Source organism: Sciurus carolinensis, chromosome 9 (genome assembly GCF_902686445.1).
Source record: "Sciurus carolinensis chromosome 9, mSciCar1.2, whole genome shotgun sequence".
Taxonomy (NCBI): domain Eukaryota; kingdom Metazoa; phylum Chordata; class Mammalia; order Rodentia; family Sciuridae; genus Sciurus; species Sciurus carolinensis.
This window is the reverse complement of record NC_062221.1, coordinates 135880604-135906115: the sequence shown is the minus strand read 5'-3', so window position 1 is coordinate 135906115 and position 25512 is coordinate 135880604. Positions and strand designations below refer to the sequence as shown.

The 25512-nt window shown below is 47.9% G+C and overlaps 2 long non-coding RNA genes across 2 annotated transcripts; one reads left to right on the top strand and one right to left on the bottom strand.

Moving 5' to 3' along the window:
• Positions 1-69: 69 nt before the first annotated feature.
• On the top strand, positions 70-5262 carry LOC124992893 (uncharacterized). The gene is made up of 2 exons (XR_007110208.1): positions 70-4590; positions 5011-5262. It is a non-coding gene; the product is annotated as an uncharacterized LOC124992893 (long non-coding RNA).
• A 12588-nt stretch (positions 5263-17850) lies between these two features.
• Positions 17851-24013, bottom strand: LOC124992705 (uncharacterized). Its single transcript, XR_007110175.1, has 3 exons — positions 22564-24013; positions 18450-18597; positions 17851-18080 (listed from the first exon to the last, which is right to left on the bottom strand). It is a non-coding gene; the product is annotated as an uncharacterized LOC124992705 (long non-coding RNA).
• Positions 24014-25512: the final 1499 nt, after the last annotated feature.

Below are 25512 nucleotides of genomic sequence, written 5' to 3'. Positions count from 1 at the left end.
GGCAGGAGGATTGCCAAATTCAAAGGCAGCATCGGCAACTTGAAGACAGCCTATCTCAAAAGTAAAAAAAAAAAAAAGCCGGGGGGGTGGGCTGGGGGATGTGGCTCTGTGCTTAGGCATCCTTGGCTTCAGTCCCAGGTACCAAAAAACAAATGTGTTAAGACTAATGACAATAAGTTCAAGTTACTTATGAGAAATTTAAAATATACTAATCTGTTATGCATGATTCATAGAGAAGAAAGGTTGCAAGTCTTGCATGCTTGACTGCCTGTGAAAGGATGTGGCTGCATATTAAAATGTGCAAGACTGTCATTTCCACTAATGCATCAATTTGGGCTTTCAAAAGAAATACGTACAAAGACAGCCTAACCTTGCATGATTTCTCCCTTTCTCCTTCACTTCTCCTTATTTCATTTATCTTTGAAACCACTGAACTAGATGAATTCCATAGACTTAATAGAGCTGATATGACTGAAACAGTCCCATAGATTCCAGAAGGAGCCGGGTGCTCTGGTGAAGGAGTGTATGCTGCCCCCCCGCTGCAGATCTCAACATAGTTCTTGGTCACCATCAAAAATGAGCATTTTGGGGGCTGGGGAGATAGCTCAGTCAGTAGAGTGCTTGCCTTGTAAGCACAAGGCCCTGGGCTCGATCCCCAGCACCAAAAAAAAAAAAAAAAAAAAAAGCATTTTTCTTTACAAAGAAAAACAGGCCATGATTAGAATCTTTGTGTAAAAGGCGATCTGAGTAAATGAGATACAACATTTCTATGTAGAATCACTAAGGTGTCAGTTCTATCTAAAAATGTAATGCAGCCAGGTGCAGGGTTCACACCTGTAATCCCAGTGACGGGAGTCTGAGGCAGGAGGATCACAGGTTCCAGGGAAATCTGGGCAACTTGGTAAGACCCTGTCTCAGATAAAATATGAAAAGGGCTGAGGACGTAGGTCAGTGGTGTAGCATCCCTGGGTTCAATCTCCAATACAAAAAGAAAAAAGCCAAATATTCAACCTAATGTTACTTCCTCCTCACAAAATCCACTAAAGAATCCCTTGTCATAAATACATTTGAATGAGCATAACATGAACCTGTGTGTATATATGTAGCATTGGGAAGCTCAGTGAGGTCACTCTTGCACTGGTGACCATGACTGTTCCCAGGCTAGGAAGGGAATTTAAGCTTTTTTTTTTCCCCCTGTTGGGGTGCTGGGGATTGAACCCAGGACTTGATCTTGCGAGGCAAGCACTCTACCAACTGAGCTATCTCCCCAGCCTGAATTTGAGCTTTTTAATACACTTATGTCTGTATGCTTTTGAGATTTTTTTTAAAACAAGCATATAACTTTGTTCGAAATTTTGAAACCAGGTCTGGGAATGTGACTCTGGTGGAGTGTTTGCCTAGCATGCGGAAGGCCCTGAATTCAATCCCCTGGGCATCAAAACCATAGGGAGAAAAAAATCCAGTCTGGGATCCGCTTATGTCTATTTAGAGTTGAACCAGAGATTCTTGAAAAAAGTTAAGGGTCTTGGCAGGGAACATATCTCAGTATTTAGAGCGCTTGCCTGACAATCTCAAAGTCCTGGGTTCTATCCCCAGTACCGCAAGAGTTTAGAGACCCGTGTTCCCCTCTGAGGGCCACTTGGGCACACGCCTTAGTGCACGAGACCCAGAGCAAATCTGGAGTTTGGAGCTGCTCTGGGGTTATCTGAACCCTCCTGCAGTAATGTGAACCCCCCAGCTGGCCAAGAATCAGGTAGCAGGTTGAGGAGCAGGATCCCCAACCTGGAACTCTGCACGCAGGCAGAAGGTTCCAGGGGCGTGGCTCATCTGTTGTAGTTTCTGGAAAACATCCTGCAGTCTGCTCTTGATGATCTCTGCCATGCCGTGGCCAGCAAAGGAACAGCATGAAGAAGCAGTACGGGGGCAAAGGGCAAGTGGCCAGCAAAGTAGGGACAGCTCGCCCTCCGCACAGTCCCTCCCGCACCCACACCCTTGCAGGACTCAGGCGGGGCACTGGAGGAGCTGGCTTCTACCTTCTCAGGCCCTACACTCTCCCTCTTTCCCCTCCCACCATCCCTCTGGGAAGAGAGTTCCCACAGTGGACTTTGCTCCACCTGGGGTGGCCAAGTGGGGAAGGACTTAGCCTGACTGCAGAGGACACGAGGCATCTGGATCTTTTGTTTGTTGTTTGTTGTTGATTTTCTCAGTCTCCAACTGCGTTATGTAGGGAAGAGATTTTGGATGGGGGTCAATACTGACTTTGGGACTTGTACTGTTTTTTTTGCTTTTGTTTTGGTACTGGGGTTTGAACCGAGGCTGCTGTACCACTGAACTATACACCCAACCTTCTTTATTTTTTTGAGACCGAGTTTTGCCAGATCATCCAGACTGGCCTCAAACTTTTCAGTGGCTAGGATCATAGGTGTGTACTGCTGTGCCTGGCTTTGGCTTTGGGACTCCTTGCTGGTTTATCCCAAGGTTCTCCAGAAAGCACAGGAAATAAAATAAAAGCAACCTAATATGGCCTACTCTGCAGCTCCCGCTCACACTGCACGAACAAGGTTCACCATGGGGGTTCCGTGGACAGCAGGTGTGGGCATCCAGAATGGAGAGTCTGTTCATTCATTCACAGCAGGTGTAAGGACGGCCATGTGTCTGGCCAAGGGGTTAGGGTACACCAGTCAGCAGGCAGATTCCCTGCCCTCTTGGAGCTTACGTTCTGCTGAGGAGGCAAGCAAGCAGATTTTGGATGGGGGTCAAAAATGACATGGCACAGCTTCAGGAAGTGGTGTTACAAAGAAAACTAACAGAGGTTAAGGAGCTAGGAAACAGTAGTGTAGTGTCGTCTTGACTAGGATGCTTCAATGAATGCTGTTCAGGGACAATGTCATTTCAGAAAAGACAGAGGAAAGGAACCATGGGAAAGGCTGGGAGAAAAGCACTCTGATCTGAGGACACAGCATGTGCAAAGGCCCTGAGGAAGAGCTGAGTCAGTTTTAGTGAAGAAGTTGGGGTTGAGGAGAAAGAAGTGGGTAGGAACCACATCACAATGAGACTGGGTTTTATTCTGGGAGTGACAGGAGAGTATTTAAGGGTTTCAAATAGATAATTAATGTTCTCTAGTTTACTTTTTTTTTTGGGGGGGGGCTACTTGGGATTAAACCCAGGTTGCTGAACCACTGAGCTACATCCCCTAAGTTCAACTTAGCACCTCGCTAAGTTGCTGAGGCTGGTTTTGAATTCGGGATCCTCCTGCCTCAGCCTTCCCAGCCACTGGGATTACAGGTGTGCTCCATGATGCCAGGTTCCGGGCATCTTGTGAATAGTTCTGCTCCTCAATGCTGGGTTCCTCCTGAGCGTGGAGAGGTTTTGCGCTGATAGTGAAGTCCTCCAACAGGAAACCTCCTGCCAGTTCCACAGCACCAGCATGCCTCGTGACAAAGAATGAGGTCGTGAAGCATGAGACAGTGAAGCTCCACTCGACTACAGAGTGAACTAGTCCCCACCATAGGACTTAAGGACCTGCCCCTGAAAGGGCTTACTGGGGCATGTCGGAGCTGCAGGCCGGTCTCCCTGTGGGGTCCCAAGGCACAGATGTTCTAATTTCATCTTGAAAAAAAAAAAACGTTGAGGGCCCCTCCTTTCACCAAACCTACCCACACGTACTCACTCTTGTTTTGAGGCCTTTCCTCTGACCTTGTCTCCCACCAGGAACACTCTTGATTTGTTCTGTCTAAACTATATTTTAAAATGACACTGCTTGCTGGGCAGCGTGGAGCAGCCCATAATCCCAGTGGCTTGGGAGGCTGACGCAGGAGGATTGCAAGTTCAAGGTCAGCCTCAGCAACTTAGTGTGACCCTAAGTAACTCAGACCCTGTGTCTAAATAAAATACAGAAAAGGACTGGGGTTGTGGCTCACTGGTTAAGCACTCCTGGGTTCAGTCCCTAGTAACAAAATATATATATAAGATAAAATAACACCTCTTCCATGAAGCCTCCTTAGATTTTTCTGGTCCACACCTAGGTCTGCTGCTGAATTAATCTCACATTATTATAGTCCTAAGAGTATGAAAGCTCCTCTTCCTTGCTTACCTGTTATATTCCTGGTAGGACGCAGGTGCCTTAAGTAGATTACCTCATTTGAGGCTCAGACAATCCCATAAGAGAAGAAGCATCTTCATGTTGTATATGAAAAAAATAGCAAACTAGGACCAACCAGCAGAAAGCCACAGGCTAGCACTGGAACTTGATTTTATCAGGCCAAACTTTGTTTCCAATAAAAGGTTAGTTAAGTTTCTCCAATTTTTGGTACAGTTTCGTCTCAGTATCTTTGTAGCCAACTTTCACAATATGCAGAAAATTGAACATTTTTATAAACCCCCAGCTGGATTCTATCATGTCTTTACTAGACTGGTTTCATTTCGTGTCTCTTTTTGTTTCCCTGCTTTCGTGGGGATGGAACCCAGGTGCACTCTGTCATCAGGCCCCGGCCTTTTTTACATTTTATTTTGAGACAGGTCTCGCTAAATTGCTGAGACTGGCCTGGAACTTGTGATCCTCCTGCCTCGGCCTCCGCCCTGGGGCTGCAGGTATGTGGCACTGCAACCTGCTCTTTGCCTGTCCATCTGCCCCTTCCCTCTCCTGTCATCCATCCTAGTTTGTCTCTCCTTTATTTCAAGTTAAATGGCAAGCCTCTGTCCACGCCCCCTAAAACTTCAGCACGCCTATTATGGAAGTTCAGTATTTGTTTACGGTTCTATATTTTCCCTTTGGAGGTAGAATTCGTGAGCGATGAGATGTGCAAAGCTCAAGCTTCCTGTCTGATGAGGCACCTGCGTCCCCCAGGCCCCGTGCAGACAATGGAGAACCGCCATCACCCCAGAGGGTCCTGCTGCCCCCTTGCACGACCTTCCCTCCCCACCAGCTTTCCTTTCCCACCACAGATCAGTTTGCCTGCTTTAGAATATCATAGAAACAGGTCGTAGATCATGTTCTCTTCTTCCTTTCAGACTAGTGGTTTCGAGATTCATCCACACTGCTGCACCATGCTCCTTGTGCTTTCCTTTGTATTGTCCAGCAGGAATCCAGCGTATGGACATACTACGAGTCATCTGTTCTAGAGATGCACATCTGGGCCATTCCTTTTTATTATTTTTTTTTCTTGGCTACTAGAAATAAAGCCTATGAATATTCTGGTGCAAAAAAAAATTTTTTTGTAAACATGCTTTCATTTATCTCCAATAAATACGGTGTAATTTTGAGCTTCTGTGATTCTCTAGTTATGGACTATGTTGAAGACGACATTTTTAGAAAGTTAATACATTTGCTCCCACTGATAGGAAAACTGTTTATTTCAACCAGGAAACCAAGAAAGGCCGCGTGGTTCGAGTTCAGACCAGCATGACCACAGGCGCGTTGGCATCCTGTCATGGGCCAGGCCCTCGTGCGAGGGACTGCGTCCCCAACAGCAGGAGCACACCCTCCCTGTGGGGCTTGAGGGCTCCAGCGCGTCACAGTGTCCAGGGAAGACCTGCGAGTGGACACGGGGCAGGAGAGGGGCCTGGCGCTCAGCTCCGCGCACCCAGCCCAGTGCTCTGAGGCGCCTGGGGATGGCTCCTGCGCTCCTGCTGCGGCCATCTGGGAAGTTTTAGGAGCGGACAGAGGGACGTCCTTGAAGTGCCGCTTTTTAGCACCGGTCCTAAGGAAGTCCACAGGAGCGAAGGAGACAGAGACGAAAAGGCTAGGGGCAGAACTGCTGGCCATGGCGGAAACTGAAGATCAGCCGGCTCAGCAAATGAGAGATGAGATCAGTTTGCAATTAACATTGTCAAGTTTGTAGGCCTCAGACCTTCAGGTTCACTGTACCTTTGATGTTTTGGTGTACCGTTAGTGTTACTGACCATTCGGTTTGGGTCACATTTGGGGAAAAAACATGAACATGAGAACCTGTATCGTTCCGGGTGCGGTGGCCCACGCCTGTGATCCCAGTGGCTCAGGAGCCTGAGGCAGGAGGATCATGAGTTCAAAGCCAGCCTGGGAGGCTGGGGATGTAGCTCAGTTCTTGAGTAGAGGGCTTGCCTTACATACACAAGGCCCTGGGTTCAATCCCCAGCATCACAAAAACAAGCCTGCCTCAGCAAAAGTGAGGCACTAAGCTACTCCATGGGACCCTGTCTCTAAATAAAATATGAAACAGGGTTGGGGATGTGGCTCCGTGGTAGTGTGCCTGAGTTCCATCCCCTGTACCCCCACCAAAAAAAAAAAAAAAAAGAGTGGTAAAGAACTTGCATCCTCATTCTCAAGTAAATAAGATTTTTCTTCTTGTGGGGAGGACTTGGGGATTAAACCCTGAGATACATTGTAAGGAATCCCAGGGAAACCACGCTGGACACGGGAAATCACATAAGGGAGTTTATTAAGCAAACAGTGTCTCCCTGTAGGGTGAGAGAGAAAATGAGAGGAAAAGAAAGAGAATGAGAAAGGGTGTGCGCTAGAGAGAGTGTGAAAGCCAGGAGGATAGAGAAAGTGAGGAGGAGAGAGAGAGAGAAGGATGAGAGAACAGATAGCAGGGTAGCTACAGTAAAGCAATTGAATTCCGCGGGCTAACAGGGGACCAATATCATTGGAGAAGGGTACTTGCAAGCTGACTGATGAACCAATAGCTAGCTAGGATGTTCACAGATTGACAAGTGGTTGGGAGGCGGGGAAAATGGCTGCAACAGAAAGGGCAGGGGAGCAACTTTGTACATAACATTACCCTGTTTCTGTTTTTATAAAAAAATCTTTTGCTCTCCAGTTCTTTTTGAAGCCTTCTCTCTCCTTCCTGCCTAAGTGACTGGGGTTGGTTTTGCAGGTAAGATGTAAAAAGTCCATTCTCCTTCCAGACTTCCAAAGGCAGATGGTTTTCATGGACTTCATTTCCTCGATTTGACTTATTCCCTATTTCTACACTAACTGCCTGTCCCCAAGTCTGACTTCATTCACCCCTCTAATTTTAGGAACTCCTTCACTGCTATAGGAAAAGGGGGTGATGACCGATCTGGCTTCTTCAAGCTGGAAGGGGGCAGCATGGGGCAAGCAGTTTGAAGTTCCCTTTTTAGAAATCGGGTCAATTGAGGGGTCCATGGTAGAAGTCTGGTTGGGGAAGAGCAGGTTGTAAAGGCATCTGGGGATGGGTGCTACTATGAGAGAAGAACAAAAAGACATGAGTACTGAAATGAGATTGATACAATATAAATGTTGCAGAATCTGGAACATGCCAATGCATATCATAAAGATGACAGAAGTCAATAATTCCTCACCAGGGGGTGGAAGAACTGAGAAGTTGTTCCCATAACAAGGCCTAGCAAAGGCTTGAGAGGACAAGGCCTTTATTTGGGAACTTTAACATTGTCCAGGTTATCAGGAATGTAAACACAACATTTAGTAGAGATCTCTATACTTCTGTTACTAACAAACATAGATTAAGCCTACCTGTGTCTGTAGGCCTTAAACTGACTAAAACTTCTGACTGTAGCAGTTTCTCTTGATAGTTATCAGGCACATTTGCCTAAGAATCTCTCTTATAGCTTTTAGTCTTTATTCTAGTGGGCTAACCCAAGTGTACATCTTAAGTTACATTTAAGTATTATTTCTTTTAAATGCCCAAGAACAGCTATATTTTGGTTTTAACTGTTTTGCTAGGTGTTTAAGATCAAGTTGGTCAAAGTGATCTGTTCCTGTCTGTTAAAGAGTCAGCTGAGTTCCCACAGGGGTCACTCATAGAGAACTTAAGAGCAGCTTCTTAGCGCCATTAGTGCCATTGGTTAGGCAGGGTCTCCTCGATGAGGTGGCTTCCCTTGAAAGCACCAGGGATGCCTCCCTTTTTCCTTGACCCTCCTCTGCAGCAGGTGCACTGAGTGGCTTTTCCTCTAGTGGCCTCATCAATCTCCTTGATCAGGAGGTTGTGTGACCCAGAGTTGCAAACCTCCTTAGAGAAGTCCTCTTGTTCCCTGGGTTCAGGCTGACTTTGAGGGCAAGACCCAAATATGGACTTTTCTTGACCTCTGTATTTAATCTCGATCTCTAAGTTTGATCTTAACCATCCAGCAAGTCAGTCTCACCAGTCATAAAGTAAGAGTACTGGGCTTTAACTTCAATGTCTATAACTTTACAGTTATTTACCCCCTTTTATCTAATTGGGGTCTACATTATCTGTCCTATAGGTGATGGCTTTTCAAGTTACTCTATGGTGTACTTTTGCAAAATATCAGGCAACAGAGTTTACAAGGAAATAAAAAATGGAATCACCAACAGTAAAACATTGTTTGTGCAATAGCTATCTTGAATTTTGGCTGAGTTCCCGTTTGAGATCACAGTAATCTTTACAGCAAACATCAAACTTTTGAACACAACTTTAAAGGAGTTAAAGTCTGGCTTACTTTGGAGCCATTCTAACATGCAGCAGGGTTGTGAGGCAGAGCCTTATCTCAGGTAAGGCGGGGCTTCCTCTTGCCATGACCAGCATGACCAAATTCTCAAGTTCAGTGAGGGACAAAGGAGTATTAGAAAATAAAGGTTTATAAACACAGATTTTGAAGATTAAGCTGAGATCAGATGGAGCTGTTCTCTGATGGAAATGCAGATCTAAAGAGTTATGTCAGCAATCTTTATATATGTGCAATGTTAGGTTCCAAAGTTACTGTAAGGTGGGCAGGAACCAGAGAGGGAAGCTGATGAAACACTGGTTATCTCAAAAGAATTCCTTCCTGCCCAAGAGCTGTGTGCGGAGATCAATGTACTGCCACAGCAGTTAGGCATCTTGTGCCCCTGCACAGGAGCTCTCCCAGGCACCAGGCATGCCACAGCCATGAGGTCATCAGAGACCCCAATCTCAGTCACTGTTGTCCCATTTTTGCTACTGCGCATTACACTCTTTCTTAAATGTCATTTTAAGAAGTTTACATATATTGACTCCTGAGTCTATATGAACATTAGTTAACACAATTTAACATTATATCTAAAACATGAATTAAAGAAAGGCTGAGACAGCTTTTGTGTGGCAAAGTGGTAAAATGCTTTCATGCTTAACCTTTAAACAAATCAGGCTCTCAATAACTTTTAGAAATATTTAACAAATTTTATATATACCCTATTAGTGACAGATCCTATATAGAACCTTAAATGATGAGTTTAAAATTACTATTATAGACAAGTTTAATTTGGAGAATAGCAGCTTGATAAATTTTCTGCTTTAAAGGCTTGTATACCTGGAAAATATGAACACATTTAATATACAAAGAATAATGGTTTTAAGTATGTTACTCCATGGAATAACTTTGTAAATTAATTAGATGTCTCTAACAAACACATTTGAGTAATCCCATACTTGTCGACTCTAATTCACTCATCTTATTGTAAAAAAAACAGGATATCAGACAAGTGTACCAACAGTATTTGCCGTCTCTTTCCTGTTGAAGAAAAGTCCTAGAAAAATTGATGTTAGACATTTTATAAACATCAACATTTTATTAGTGTGACCACCTAGAGACTTGTGAGTTAATTTTAAAGACATACATCCCCAGCCCTTTTTAATTTTTATTACGAGACAGGGTCTCCCTAAGTTGCCAAAGACCTTGCCAAGTTGTTAAGGCTGGTTTCCAACTTGGGTTCCTCCGGCCTCAGCCTCCTGAGTCGCTGGGATTGCAGGCTCGCATCACCACATCCAGCTCCCGCGACGATGGGGCCCTTTCTCTTAAATGAATGAAGAAATTGTGACAAATAAAACATATTCTGTACATAAAATTTGCAGGAGAAATCTTGGGTTTACATATTCTGCCAGCTAAATTTTGCAATCCCACTGTGACAAGAACAGTGATAGACTGGAGTGCTACTGAATCGTGCTGAAAGTGGGTAGAACAGTAAATCCCACCCTCTCGCTAAACTTTACCGTCTCCAATGAGATTTTAAACACCCAGTAGAGTATCAGATCTTAAAACGAACAAAAATAAAATGGTAAGTTTTATGTCATGAAAAGGTTAGGACATCTCTGATACCGCCGTTTACCGGTGACGAGTTCTGCTCCTTCTAATGTTGAAGTCTGAACACTAGAGAAGCAGCCAAGGCACGCATATTAAGTAGGTTTCATTTATTTATTTATTTGTGGTGCAGGGATCGAACCCAGGGCCTTGTGCTTGCAAGGCAAGCACTCTACCAACTGAGCTATCTTCCCAGCCCCTAAGTAGGTTTTATTTAAAGGTAATAATACAGACTTCTCCCGGGATGAAGAAGGGGGCCATGGCTGATGTTCTAAAGTCCCAAGAAGTGAGCACACCCTACATCTTTTATAGGTTGAAGTCTCTTTTGTTCTCTAGTTCTCTCCCCCCTTATCTCTCTCTCCTTCCTGCCTACGTGACTAGGCCTGGTTTTGCATTAAGTGAGAAACCATGGGCAAGGGGAGGGCCAAGGTGATTCAGGCAGGTAAGGGCCCAGGGGGCATTAATTAGCAGCTCCATATACTGGCAGTCTTTGATAAAGGCAGGTAAATTTGGAAATCAATGGGCTCCGGAGATCCTTGACATTCCATTCTCCCAGGGGCGGTCTCCAACTTCCAGAGGCAGATGGCTTCATGGCTTCATTTCCTCCATTTGACCCATCCCCCATTTCTACACTAACTACCTGTCCTTAATTCTGGCTTCACCTCCCACCTTATGTGATGGCCAGGTGCAGGCCAGCCTGGGCAATGCAGTGAGGGCCTGTCCCTAAATAAATAAATGATAAAACAAAAAGGACTGGGAACGCAGCTTGATGGTAAAGAGCACCTGGGTTCAATCCTTGGAACTGTTTAAAAAAAAAAAAAAAGGAAGAAAAGCAATTAAGCAGCTTGTTATGCAGTTCAACATACTCAAGTGCAGGATGGGATGCTCAATGCCCCTATTCCCCAGGTCTGCAGGGCGGCCCTCGGCCCAGCTTCTGAGAGACCTTGGAGTGCGTGGCTGCTCTTCTGGGGGATGGTGCTGGGCTTGAACCCAGGGGCACTCCACCACTGTGCTCGGCATCTGAGAACTGCAGTCAGCCACAGGAATGCCACAGGCATCCCTGATGGACCCGCCACCCCAGTACAAATTGTGAGCAGCAGAACTAAGGCTGTGTTGAACTGCATACCTGCGTAACCTGGGTCGCCACACTAGGAGGACAGAGGGCCACTTGCCAGGCTCCCCTGGGAGGGGGTAGTTGGAAGTCTGAGCCTGGTGTCTCCCAGACTCCACCCAACAGAGTTTCCCTTCGCTGATTTTAATCTGTACCATTCACTATAATAAACCATATTCATGAGATTGACAGCTCTTCTGAATGCTGCAAATCACCAGGCCTGAGGAACCACCTCAGATGTCTTGGGAACCACCCAAACCCCATGGGACCACCTAGAGGAGTGGACCCATATTTCCTATATGAAATAGGATCCATGTTTCATGCCTAGGTGGAAAAATGCAAATATTTCTTCTTACCAAAAATATGTAAATATGCATAAGGATCTTTGTCATGAAATTATACAAATCTGGGAACATCCCAGTTGTCCTTCAACTTGGCAGTGGATAAAGAAATTGTGGTTCATCCCTATAACACAATACTGCTCCATAATAAAAAGGATATTTGCAACATGGATGAATCTCAAAAGTATTCTGCCAAGAGAAGAAAACCAGGCACAAGCGGCTACACACTTGATGTTTCTGTATCTGTTAGTTTTTACAAAGGCACAATTATAGGGACAGAGACCAGGTCAGGGCTGCCTTGGGCTGAGGGCAGAAGAGGTTGACCTCTGAGGGCTGACTGAAGAACTGTCTTCATTGTGATGACATGGCTGGTGTGTTTGTGAAGAGCCTTCAGCCAAGCCGGGCATGGTGGCGCACGCCTGTAATCCCAGGGGCTCTGGAGGCTGAGGCAGGAGGATCGCAAGTTGCCAGCCCCCCTAAGCAACTTAGCAAGACCCTGTCTCAAAATAAAACATAAAAAGAACTGGGGATGTAGTCCAGTGGTAGAGTGCCCTTGGGCTCAATCCCCATACCAGAAAAATAAATAAATAGGTAAATAAGTCATAAAAAGCCGAGGAGAAGGGCAAAGCCACACTGAAAGCTCCCTGGCTCCCCAAGACACCACCATGCCCGTGCTTCACTCTTGCTAAAATTGCTGTTTAATTTACGTGGAATCTTGAAATAAGTATTTAAAAATTGTTGATTCGTTTGCTGAGGTATCCAAATTTGGATTGCGGAGTAGCCATGGAGAAACATTTGCCCCTGGAATCAGACGTTGAAGAGGCAGAGCTTGTTTTGGCAGGGCCTGCCTTCCTTCCAGCTGGAAGAATGCGTTCCGGGCTGATCGTGTTTGGATTTCACAGAACAACTGCTCAGAGCGTTTGTTTGCCATTTACCTAAGGGAGTTAGGGCAGAGGTTGTCACTGCTCTGGAATGGAGGAGCACGGGGACCAAGGACACGGGATGAAGAGAATGAAGGACAGCGCGGGTGAGACACAGAGACAGGATGTGATGAAATATTTGTTCATCCTGCAGAGGAGTGGGATGGGGTCTGTGAATGGAGTCAAAGCGCAAGCTGGCTGGGTCGGGCGCGGCCGGGGTCCAGGGCCTGCCTGAGGTGTGAGCTTGCAGCCGGTCTCTTCACGCCCCGAACCTCTGAACGCAGCCCTGCTGCTCCGCCACTGAGACTGATGTTTAAGATGGACACCCTTCTTCTCTTCCTCTCTCCCTGCTCCTCCCTGGTCTCCCCTCCCTCATCTCAGGGGAAACAGGATCACCTTTCCTCCCATCCTGGGCAGAGCTGTCTGTCCCTGAGCACACACCCGCCACAGGAGAGTAATCCAGACTTTGGGGATGGCACCGGAAGGTCTCAGGAATGACTGTCTCCCAAATTAACAAGTGGATCACAACTCCAGCAGAGAACACGTGGAATGCAGCCCCGGAGTCACCTCTTTAAAAGCCCCTGCTCCTGCTGAGGGACAGAATCAGCCTGTGGGACAGGAGTCCCCTGAGTTTCTCCTTAGCCAGTAAAGCAATAAACCTTTTTTTTTCCCTTTTTCTCAAAACCGTGTCCTCTTTATTGGATTGGCACTGGGGACAAGGACTGAGCTTTCAGCAACAAAACCATGAGTCTAAGAAACCTTTCCTCCTTTGAAGTTGATTATTTTTTCACAGTGATGGAACGTGGAACAATGCAATGGAAAATGTTGAAGACACGGAACAGCACGGAAGAGCATAAACCCCCCGACCTCCCCCCACGCAGGACAGCCTTGTTTGTACATACTTCAAGGTTGTTTTTGACCCACTGTTAATAATAACAATGAGTAAACATTTCTTGTGTACTCACCACATGATAGGCTCCTTTTTTTTTGTAGGGGCGGGGGATGGCCTCCAGGGGCACTTTACTACTTAGAGACACCCCCAGCCCTTTTTTCCTATTTATTTTCAGACAGAGTCTAAGTTGCTTAGGGCCTCCCTAAATTGCCGAGGCTGGCCTGGAATTTGCAGTCCTCCTGCCCCAGCCTCCCAAGCAGCTGGGATTATAGGCATGCGCCATGGTGTCCAGCTGACAGGTTCTGTTTTAAAGTCACTCGTATTTTCTCAGTAGACACTCATGCCAAGTCCTGGAGGTAAGAACTGTTACTCTCCTCTTATTAAAATGGTCACTGTGTCCGTCTAACTTGCTCATATCACTGCCACAGGTGAAAAGCCCAGAGTGAAAGCCAGGTGTTTGATCAGAGGGCCATTTTGTGTACTTTTTACAAAAATAGAACCACATATTGAATTCCACTTTGTGACCTGCATTTTAACAAGCAGTTATGAGAAGATGCAATTTAAGAATGTGAACTTACAGACAGCAACAAGCTTTCTGATGTACAGAAATGGATAAAAGATTTATGATTTCATTACTTAATCTTAGATTTTCTTGTAACTGTTCTTAACCTGTAATTATAGCTTAAGCTAATGATCTTTGTTGAGTTTAAGCCAAAAGCACATTCTTGGTCATCTAATTTAGCAAAGGAATCAACTAACTCAATAAAATCAGAGTGTGAGGGTCTGGGGCTGTGGCCCAGTGGCAGAGCGCTTGCCTAGCATATGTGAGGCCCTGGGTTCCATCCTTAGCACCACATAAAAATAAACAAATAAAATAAAGGCTTGCTGTCCACCTACAGCTACAAAAAAAATTTTTTTTTAATTGGAGTGTGATATATTCTCGGCCAAAACGTATTATTTTATCTAATTCTTGTGAACTTTCACGGGTCACTGTCATTCACATTTTTCAGGTGACATGAAGGAAAGTGCCTAGCTAATAAGTCAGACAGGGGCTTTGTGACGTGTCAGCTTGTGAGCCAGATTACGGGACACATTCTGACCCAGACTGGGAAGGCAGAAGAGAAGCAAGAGGCATATCATTCTCCTGTGCTCTGCATCCCAGCACAGGAACCAGGCGCTGGTGGACACCAAGTGTGTGTTCGTCAGCTGGCCCACATCCGGCCTGAGCCAGCAGCTGGCCTGAAGCTTCCTGCAGTTCCTTCTAGATTCCCCTGAGGCTTCTCTGACTTCCGGGCCAGGTGTGACTTAGGTCTTTGACAGAGCGTATCAGCTTCTCCTGCAGCAGGACACCCACATCCTCAAAGGTGGAGGCAGCAAGTGGGAGTGGTGGGGCACACCTTTAATCCCAGTGACTGGGGAGGCTGAGGCAGGAGGATCACAAGTTTGAGGCCAGACTCAGTAATTCAGTAAGACACTATCTCAAAATAAAAATTAATAAGTGAAAAATTTAAAAGGGTTGGGGATAAAAATAAAGAATGCAAAGTGGCTGGGCAGTAGAGGACTCCTGGTTCAAATCCCCAGTACTGAATATCATTACTGAGTAATATATTATTTCATGTGCTATTAATATACGTGAGACAAAGAAGACAAAACAGCTTAACCAGAACTCCAGACACGTCCCTCCTAGGTCCCCAGCCGAAGGTCAAGCTCGGTCCTGGCTTCCAGTCCCGCCGCGCTTGCCTTGCCTCGGAGCCCCTGGTAAACTGCATGCTGTGGTGCGCACCCTTTGCATCTGGCGTTGCTCGCTCAATCCTCATGCTTGTGGGCGTTCCGCACCTTCCTCCCTGCGTGTCTTTAGCTCACCCTTATCATGAGGAGACTGCTATTTGTTTCCCTGCCACGGGCACTTGCTAAATTCCAGCTTGGGGCTCGCTGCGGTTTGGAAATGGTCGGCCACCCAGGACTTCATGTTGAGGTTTTTCTTTTCCCGGTCCTGAGGACTGACTTCAAGGCGCTCTTGCCACTGAACTACATCCCAGCACCTTTCTACTTTTTATGGACACAATACCTTCATCTATTTATTTTTTACGGTGCTGAGGACACAGTGCCTCACGCGTGCTCGGCCAGCGCTCTACCCCTGGGCCGCCCACCCGCCCGGGCCCTTTTAATTAGAGCCACGTTCATGATCATTGCCGGCTGGCCGGCTCCGACCCTCGCTGGCCTCTGCAGAGCGGGCCAGCCCCGCGCGCTCACGGGGAATCGCAGTTCCTGCAGGAGGCGCCGGAGGCTGGTTTGGGAGGTGCGCGCGGAAGAGGCAGGGAGGCCGGCCCGCGGCAGCGGCTCCGTTAGGCGCGGGGGAGCGGCGGCTTGCGGGGCGGCCGGCGACGCCCCGCGCCACCTGGGACTCCGCCGAGCCTCCGTCACCAAGAAGGCCCTCGCCAGATGGGGCCCCTCCACCCTGGACCCGGAACCTTCGGTCAGAAACCTCTTTGATAAGTATTTTACCTGGCTCTCGGGTCCTCGCTTCCAAGATGACCAAAAAAGAAGGCATCATGGTCGCTCCAAAACGCGCGCGGCCACCCGCAGCCCGTCGGCTGCAGGAACTGCGCCAGTGCGGGCCGAGGACAAGGCCAGGAAGAGGTCCGACGCCGCTGCAGAGGCCGTAGCCGCCCGGGGCATTTCCGAGGTGGTGCTCCGAAGGCTTCCGAGCCTCCCAAGCTCAGGCGAAGCCACCACAGCAGTTGAGCGCTCCCGGCACGGAGGTCAGGCCTCAATCCCCGGAGGCCAGTCAGGACCCAGCACCCCACCCCGTGCTGGGCCTGCTGGTGCTGCCCCACGACCCCCTCCAAAGCCCATGTAAGGAGCAGGGTCCTTAATGAGTGAAGAAAAATCATCTTCTGGAAAAAAAAATAAAAGGGGAATTGTGATTCAAAAAGTATGTACTTTGCCTGAGCCAGGAAGGAGGCGCACTCCTGTGATCCCAGCGACTCGGGAGGCTGAGCCGACTGCAGCAATTCGGCGAGGCCCCAAGCAACTCAGTGAGACCCTGTCTCTAAATAAAAAATTTAAAAAGGGCTGGGGAGGGGGCTCCGTGGTAAAGTGCTCCCGGGTTCGATCCCCAGGACTGCCAACGACAACAACATTTCTTTTTTTTTTTTTTTTTTTGGGTGCTGGGGATCGAACCCAGGGCCTTGTGCTTGCAAGGCAAGCACTCTACCGACTGAGCTATCTCCCCAGCCCCAACAACATTTCTTTTTAACCCAGTCTGTGGTATTCTGTTATTAGTAACAGAAAATGACCGAACGCAGGGCTACCGCAAGCCGCCAGCTGGGAAGTGAGCTGTGCACACCTCCTGGGGAACACAGGCAGTAGGTGCAAGGCGGCTGAGTGCGCCTGCTGGGCCTCAGAGGACGCACCTGGTCAGCTGCTGGCGGACTGCCCAGCAGCACTAGGCCCTGACTCCCCGAAAAGCAGGAACCCAAGCAAACAAAAAGGAAATTGGGAGAGGTAAAGCTCTTCTTTACAGTGGAAGCACAGGGGAGGTGACACCCTGAATGACTGCTAAAGCAAATATGTAGAACTTCTAAAAGTTGGGGACACAGGGTCCTTTCTGCTAGTCCCTGCTAGTCCCTGCCAACCCCATGCTGGGGAATGAACCAGGGCACGGTACCACTGAGCTCATCCCCAGTCCTTTTTATTTTATTTTGAGACGGTTTGAGGGTTAGGGTTAGCTTGCTAAGTTGCCAAGGCTGGCCTCAAAATTATAATCCTCTGGCCTTGGCCTCTCGAGTTGGTGGGACTAGAGACACTGGCCACCAGGCCTGGCCTCTCAGTGCTATTTTATTTTATTTTTTTTATTTGTTTGATACCAGAGGTTGAACCCAGGGGTGCTTAACCACTGAGTCATAATCCCAGCCCTTTTTTTAATGTTTTATTTAGAAACAGGGTTTCCTTGAGTTGCTCAGAGCCTCACTAAATTGCTGAGGCTAGCTCTGAACTCATGATCCTCCTGCCTCAGCCTCCTGAACTGCTGGGATTACAGGCGTGTGCCACTATGCCTGGCTTCTTCTTGCTATTCTTGAACTAACTCTTTTTTTAAGTTTAAAATTATTTCAAAATTCAAAGTTAAAAAAAACAAACAAACTGTATGCTGATTACCAATCAGCAGAGGGGCTGGGGCTGTAGCTCAGTGGTAGATGGCATGTTTAGAGTGTAAAGGCCACTTGTTCAATTCCCAGCACCCAAGGGAGGTGGGAAGAAAGGGGCGGGGGAGAGAACAGAGAGACAAAGAGGGAGGGAGGGAGAAGCAGAAGCTTGGTGAGGTAGGACATTCAAGGGACAAAGGGCTCCTCAGAAAAAGCCCAGTGGTAGAATGATGTACACCCTTTCTGTGTAAATTGACAAACACAGGTGTCCTTTTACAGGAGGTCAAGAAACAATGGTGACCAGGACTCTGCCATCCCACCCCCACCCAGGGTGCACTGCCCTGCTCCATTAGCCCGCCCCCATCCCCTTGTTAAGGACACCCCTGAGTGAGCGGTGTGTTCTACAGCCTGGGGGCCTGGGGGTCTTTCGAGGAATCCAGGAGGCTCTGGAAAATGGTTTGATTGGGAACAAGTGTGCGGACTGTACCTCTGCTTTATGTAGCTGTCGGTTCCCATCTGTGTTCTCGGTGGTTGAAGAGACTTCATGATTACCTCTCTATCCATCCCGCTTTTGTTGAGACAACCATGCAACCAGAATCTTTGAATTATAAGATTGTAGGTAACTCAGTGTAGCAGGCTGGTCATTACTCTTTGCTAGAGAGATAAAAAAGAATGTTGAAAAACTTGTATCTTAGTAATTCTGAAAATACTAATGAGAAAAACATGAGCCACGGGGTCCAGGATGTAATCCAGGGTGAGTATACTCCATTTCTTTCTGAGCATGAAACAGAGTTTCTGATTTGTTTATTTACTGCAAAGAACAAAATGTTCTATTGTAATCTGTTTTTTGCAAAGGCTTTTTAATTAAACTCTGTGGAATGTGTAACCTTCATGAGGTTAGATTTTGGCAAAGCTTGTCATGTAGGCCTGTTGTAGGAAATTGTATCATTTAGTTGTTATGGGAAAATTAATCTACTCAAAAAATTTAATGAACATACCCATTTTGTGGTAATTCTCACCTACCTATGATTGCATGAATTTTGTTCTCATCTCCTTTGTTTATCATGAATATATGGGATGGTCAATGTGCTGGACTCTGCAGTTTTGAAAACCAACGAACTCATATCTAACCACATGCAAAGTCTAGTGCTTCCGGAGCACAGGTGGGGTTCTGTGGGAAAAGAGGTTCATCAAGTGTTTTGCTTTTATGCATCTGAAAAGACATGTGGGGCCCGAGAGCCAGGCTCCCCAAGTCCCAGCCTTGACAGGTCTCGCAAGCCTCGGTGCACACACCAGCTGTTGAGATGCCCGAGTCCCTTGCTCAGCTTGCCATTTTTGGGTGGTTTTGGTCAGTCTTCAGAGACTGCATGGCCTGAACAAATAATTGTTCATGCATGGAGTCTAGGTCACCAGAAAATAGGCTCAGGGTTGGTGAAGAACTTTCTGCCACCAGTACCTTCTGTGCATGTATTGCCATTGGAGACCTTTGCTGGGAAGTGGGTAGTTAAGGACAATATTTGAGATTCTGGGTTCTCCAGTTAAAGATCATCTCAATCTCATTCCATTACTGATATCCATTTCTCAAACCCTGGGAGGTTCTGGTTCTTTAATACTGAGGCGACTGGGTTAGATGGTGGGCTTCTTTACCCAGCTCTAGGCCAGAACTATCCCACAAGAGAAAAAGAGGGACCAAGAAGCAGCTTTCTCTAGTTGCCAAGTGGAGAGCTCTTCCTGCAAATAAACACCATTAAAGGCTCAAACAAGTCGGGTGAAGTTGCTCACACCCACCATCCCAGCGTCTCTGGAGGCTGAGGCAGGAGAATCACAAGTTCAAAGCCAGCCTCAGCAATTTAGTGAGGCCCTAAACAACTTAGCAAGACCCTGTCTCTAAATAAAAAAATAAAAGGGCTGGGGATGTGGCTCAGTGGTTAAGCACCCCTGGGTTCAAACCTTGGTGCCAAAAATAAAAAAGACTCAAATAAACATCATCAAAGATTCTGCAGTATTCACTGGTCACCACAGCATAGGGACAAGGCCTGCCTGAGACACTGGGCTTGTGTCTGGCAACAGTCCAGCCCTACAAGGGGCATAGCTCCTCCTTCCCCAGCTCTGCACTTAGCTCTCGCCCTCACCTCTGTCCTTCCCTCTTCAGTCCTGCTTTGGGCCTGCTGAGATTCTCCCTTTCCTCACTGCAACTCTGAAGCTCAGATTCCTGTTTCCTAAGCTTCAGGATCAGTGGCCCTGGGGAAACCAGAGGGCACTAGGTCTGCTTAAGGGAGAGGCTGCGGGGAAGCCAGGGGCTCGGGAGATGGAACCTGGGAAGGAAGCTGCTGGCAGTGGAGGTGACGCAGGGTTGCCAGGACACAGGCGCTGGCAGGGGCCAGGCCAAGTCCCTGGGACAGCTTGCCTGTCCCTGTGGCGCTGGGATCCTCTCCCACAGGGAGTTTGTTACTGCTCCTGAGACTGTTCCGTTTTCATGGTAGACGTGGAAACCCCCGTGGGACAAGGTCGCATTTGAGGGCTGTCCAGAGGAGCGGTTTTTCATTAAATATCCAATATGTCTTCGCCACGTGCCCGCCGTGTGCCAGGCTCTGCAGTAGCTCTGGAGAGGTACCGGTGAGCATAACAGGCACGGACACCGGCCTGCCTTCATAGACTGGGAGGAGACAGGCAGTAAGCGAGAGGTGAGCTCGTTTACAGTGGTGAGGTCAAAGGTGCTGTGGAGGAAAGAAAGCAGAAGGAGAAACGGGAAGTGGGGGTGCAGAGTGAGAGCGCAGTTGCTCTGTTTAGGGTAAGGCAGGGACGATCTCGCTGAAAAGGTGGATTCTGGGCCAAGACTTGAAGCCAGGGAGGGACTGGACTGAACTATGTGGATTCCTAGGAGAAGAACATTCCTGTGAGGAGCAGCGAATGCAAAGGCCCTGAGGCAGCTGCAAGCCAGGCATGCCTGGGGACCTCACAGCCAGTGTGGCTGGAGTAAAGCATGTGGTGGGAGAGGGGTCAGGAAAGTGAGAGGCCAGACCACGTGGCCCCTTGTGGGACCTGGGCTCATTTGGAAGCCACTGGCAGATTATGAGAGAGGAGAGACTGAGCTGATCTAGGTTTCAACAGCTCCCTGCAGCTGCCCTTTCAGAATAGACAGTAACTGGATAAAGGCAGCCTGGTGAGAAGTTAAGACTCCAGACAGAACACACACACACACACACACACACACACACACCTTTAGTCTTGCAGTGCTGGGGATGGAACCCAGGGCCTTGCACGTGCTCGGAAGGGCTCTACCACTGAGCTATGGCTACAGCCTAGCCCCTCAGACACATTTTGAGGGTGGCCTCATCAGATGTGCTGCTGATGGCTTGCTTGTGAAATGCAGACAGCATTAAGATTTTCAAAGAGCTGGGCCTGGTGGCACATGCCTGTGATCCCGGCACTTGGGAGGCTGAGGCAGAGGAGCACCCGTTTGAGGCCAGCCTCAGCAATTTAGTGAGGCCCTAAGCAAATTAGAGGGACCCAGTCTCAAAAATTAAAAAGTACTCGGGGGATGTGGCTCAGTGGTAAAGTGCCCTGGGTTCAATCTTCAGTCCCCCCAACTCCCCAAAAAAAAGGAAAAAAAAAAAAAAAAAAGAAAGAAGTGGGGGAACTGGCTTTGAGCTTGCGGGCCTAAGCGGGCGGGAACGCCTAGAATAGCACCAGAGCAGCTGCGTGAGGCTGCCTGTCCAGTCAGGCACCGAGTCAGGCACCGGGGACAGCTTTACAGGCGTCCTCTGGGCGCTCCCAACCCACGCGCTCTAGCCATGGAGAGCACCGCACGGCTTAGCGGTGTCCACAACGCAGAAACATTCCGCAATCTTATCTGTCCGTCGTTATCCTCATTTTAAAGACCATTAAACAAACGAGACGATGGCCACAGAGGTTGCTCAACGCCATCAGAACACAGACGTCCTGCACCCAGCCCCGCTGTGCTTGTTTGAACGCTGCGAGCAGTTCAAAGTGAGAGCTGGTGAGACTTGGAGACAGACATGGGCCATGCCTGCCAGCCAGGAACAAACAGGGACAGAAGCCAGCGACGGGAGAGGCAGAATGTGGAGAGGGAGCAGATACATGTGCAGACAATTTGCCGAGGGAGGCAGGGACAAGCCATGTTAAGGGGACAGCTGGCGAGGTTAGACTTGAAGGGAAGAAAAGGTCTCAAGGGAAAGACACTCGCGGTGGGTGGAAAAGGGGCCTCAAGAATTAGAGGCAAGATCTCCAAGTGATGGAGGGGCCGGGCCAGAGATCGGATGTCCCTCATGGTGCCTGCACAGTTCTCTGAAAATCTGTCAGGAGGTCGACTCTTCCATGCCTCGGGGATGATCCCAGGGGAACCCGGGAGCCTGCCTTCAGTTCTGCCGGATGAATGCGATGGTGTGCACCTGACTTCTCCCCCTGTACTGATCCGCCTGTGGCACCACTGCTCCACAGGTAGGCTCCGCATCACATCTACTCCATGTCCCTCAAAGCTATGCCGATGTGATGCAGGAACACTGGTGCCTCCTGAAGGAACCTGAACCCAGCTGACAACCTGCACCGGCACACCCCTGGACTTCGAATCACATACCTCATTTTCTTCGTGAGGTCTCCGCTGCTGATTTCCTCATCTCTGCCGTTCTGCAGTGCTGGTGTTGGATCCCAGGCCCTCACACATGCTGGGCAGGCACTCTACCCCTGAGCTCCACCCTGGCCCTTTTTAATTTTGAGACAGGGTCTCCCCTTGCTCCTTTACCCAGGCTGGCCTTGAGCTTGTGATCCTGCCTCAGCCTCCTGAGTGGCTGGGATTACAGGCTTGTGCCACTTGGCCTGGACTTACTCCATTTTTCTATCTTTCAAAATTGTCCTAATCTGCATTTTTGCCTGAGTTCTCCGGTTTTCCCGTCCCTTATGTGAATCGCTGGAGCCAGACTGGTTTGTGTACTGCTTTCCACACTTCATCTTTGGGGCCTCCTATGTGATAACAGGGAAGGCCTCACTTCTCCCCCACTCCAAGTTTTCCATCCTTAGGCCAATTCTTAACCTTTCCAAACCTGTTTCTTCATCCTTAAAATGAGAAGAACCAGATCTAAGAGTTGTTTGTGATATGTGAGATCATGCACGTACTTACCACATGGATTTTCAAATTCCAGCTCTTTCAGGTACTGGCTGCACATCGTGGTGTCAATCTCCTACTTTCCCGACCTGGTTTCCCTCCTTTGTGAAACAGCAAGGGGAGAAAGAATTTTGCAGGCTTGTGTTCTGAGGCAGGGCTCTCACCTGAGGCAGCCTGGGGGCCATTTACTAGCTCTGTGCCCAGGCCTTTCTCAATCTCTCTGGTCCACTTTCTCACTGCAAAGGGAGCAAATTAAGAGGCTAAGAGCTGTTTCCAGGACCAGTATGTTTATTTAGGAGAGGGATTGCTGGCCAAAGGCTTAATCTGTTTTTTCCTTGAAGATGTATCCCAACAGTGGAGAGGGGTGACCATATTATAACTTAACATCACCAGTGGTTAAAGATATTTCCAACCCTGTTTACCAACCAATTTTCTGATAACTCAGTTCTCTATTTCAAAACTTATTTCCACTTATCCAAAAGTAAACCTTAGCTTGCACATTTGGAAGAGTTGCTACTCAATTGTGTGAGAGACACATATCCGAGTCCAACCTTGTTTGGAGGGCACTTCTGGCAGGCACCCGTTACCTAGCTGCTGGTGGAGTGTGTTCCCTTTTCCTCCTCCTGGGAGGCCTACGTGAGTCCTATCTGGGTCTCTGTTACTTGGGAGTTGAAAGGGGAGGTGTGCCTCTTTGAGCCTATTTTAAATCTGGATGAGCATTTGTGCTAGGTGTCAAAGCTGTAAAAGGACTACCCCAGCTCTTGGAAAGAAGATTCATGTCATGGTTTCTAATCTCATGTTAACACTTACCATGCTTGCCCACACCAGAATTATAACTCCAGACAATGACTGGCGTTTGGGATATAAATTCCTGTAATACCTTTTGTGGGCTTTTAAATTTCATGATATTGTTACAAAATGAAACACACAACTCCTGGTCAATCTTGGAAAGTTTTAAATTCTCCCCTTGTCTTAGTCATTTGCAAACTTTAGTAATTGTGCAGCATCAGACCATACTGTCCCACAGGAATACATGAGCTACAATTTCAAAAAAATCGTCTTCCCAAGAAGTTATACTTCTTAACAATTTAGCTGCAGCTTGAGTGCCCCATTGCAGTTGGTGGAACGACTTTAACCCTTAACGGGATGGGACTGAACCCAGGGCCTCATGCATGCTATACTCCACCACCGACTGCGCCCCCAGCCCTACGATTCTTCCTTTCCATTCTACCTCAACATTGCCATCTTCTCTGTTTCCTTATAACCACTGCTCGGATGCTTCTTCACTTCTTTTCCATTTCAGGAGTTTGATTTTCTTGCCACTTGGTTTCAACCCTCTCAAATCCATCCCTTCCTGACTTACAACCCTTCAGTTGTTTCCAATTTCAACTTCTGAGTTAAAGGTCCTGACCAATCCAAAGGCACCCTGAGGAGTCACATACTAAACTGGAGTTCTTTTTTTTTTTTTTTTGCAGTGCTGGGGATTGAACCCAGGGTCTTGTGCTTGCGAGGCAAGCACTCTACCATCTGAGCTATCTCCCCAGCCCCTAAACTGGAGTTCTTTAGACTTGAAATTTATTTTTTGGTACCGGGATTGAACCTAGAGGGGTTTAACTACTGAGTCACATCCTCAGCCCTTCTTCATATTTTATTGAGACAGGGTCTCCCTAAGTTGTTGAGGCTGGCTTTGAAGTTGGGATCCTCCTGCCTCAGTCTCCGAAGGAGCCTGTAATGAGGAGCCACTGGGATTACAGGCATGGGCCACCTGAACTGACTGAAATGCTATTTCATGTCTTGTCTCTTTGTTGGTCATATACCTATAATCTTTTTCCACGAATTGTAGTTGCATAACTCAATCTTCCCTATCATTTCCTCTCCCTCAGGCAAGCATATGTCTCTTCTACTTCTGCCCAAAACCTTGTCACTATTTGCTCATGTTTTTCCCTAAAATGCTCTAAAACCCTGGCAAAGCTGTGGAGTATTCCTTCATTTTTAAAAAAAATCTTTATTTTTATGTAGTGCTAAGGATCAAACCCAGTGCCTCACACATGCCAAGCAAGTGCTTTACCACTGAGCCACAACCCCAGACCTTTCCTTCATCTTTTTAACCCATCACTTGATAGTGTCTGCTGGATTAACTGAGCACCACTGCAAACCTGTTTGGATTGTTAGGAAAGAACTCTAGCTATTTGGTGTAAGTAATGCAAGTCAGCTGGGCATAGTTGCACTTGCCTGTAATCCCAGCTACTCAGGAGGCTGAGGCAGGAGGATTGAAAGTTCCAGGTTTGCTTAGGCAATTTAGTGAGAACCAGTCTCAAAATAAAAAAGGGTTGGGGATAGTGCACGCCTGGGCTCAATCCCCAGCGTGGGGCAGGTAGCTCCTATTCGGTGCTTACTATATGCTAGAAACACTATCAAGTCCTTACATGCTCATAGGCCTATGATATAAACAAAAATACTAGCTACTGTTCACAGTTGAGACCCAAAGGTTCAGCTTCCTGCTCAAGGCCCCCACATCTAAAAACCGGTGGGACCAGTGAAAGGTTCAGGTAAGTCCGGGGTCTGCTGGTAACCTCGCACCTAGCCTCCGGGTGCTGTGCAGGTTCTCCGTAACGCACGCTCCATGCGGGAGGAATGTTTCTTTCGCTCCCTGCTGTAGGGCTAACAGGGCACGAGCCTCGTAGGTCGGAAGCGCAGCACTGCAATGAAGGAAATTCCTGGCCCTTGTCCACCTCTCCGACCTCAAATCCTATCAGTGCCTTCCAAGAGGATCCAGATAACCCTCCGTCCCGCTTCCTACTCCTCCTCCAGGGAGCCGGCTGCAGTTTGCACTGCCCTTTCCCCTCCCCTCCGTCCTCAGAGGAATCCGGCTAAGTCATCGCCGCCGGGACGCGCTCTGCGGGACGCCGCGGAGCCGCGCGGGTCCCCTTGATTCCTCCTGCTGCAGCGCCGCAGGTGGTGACG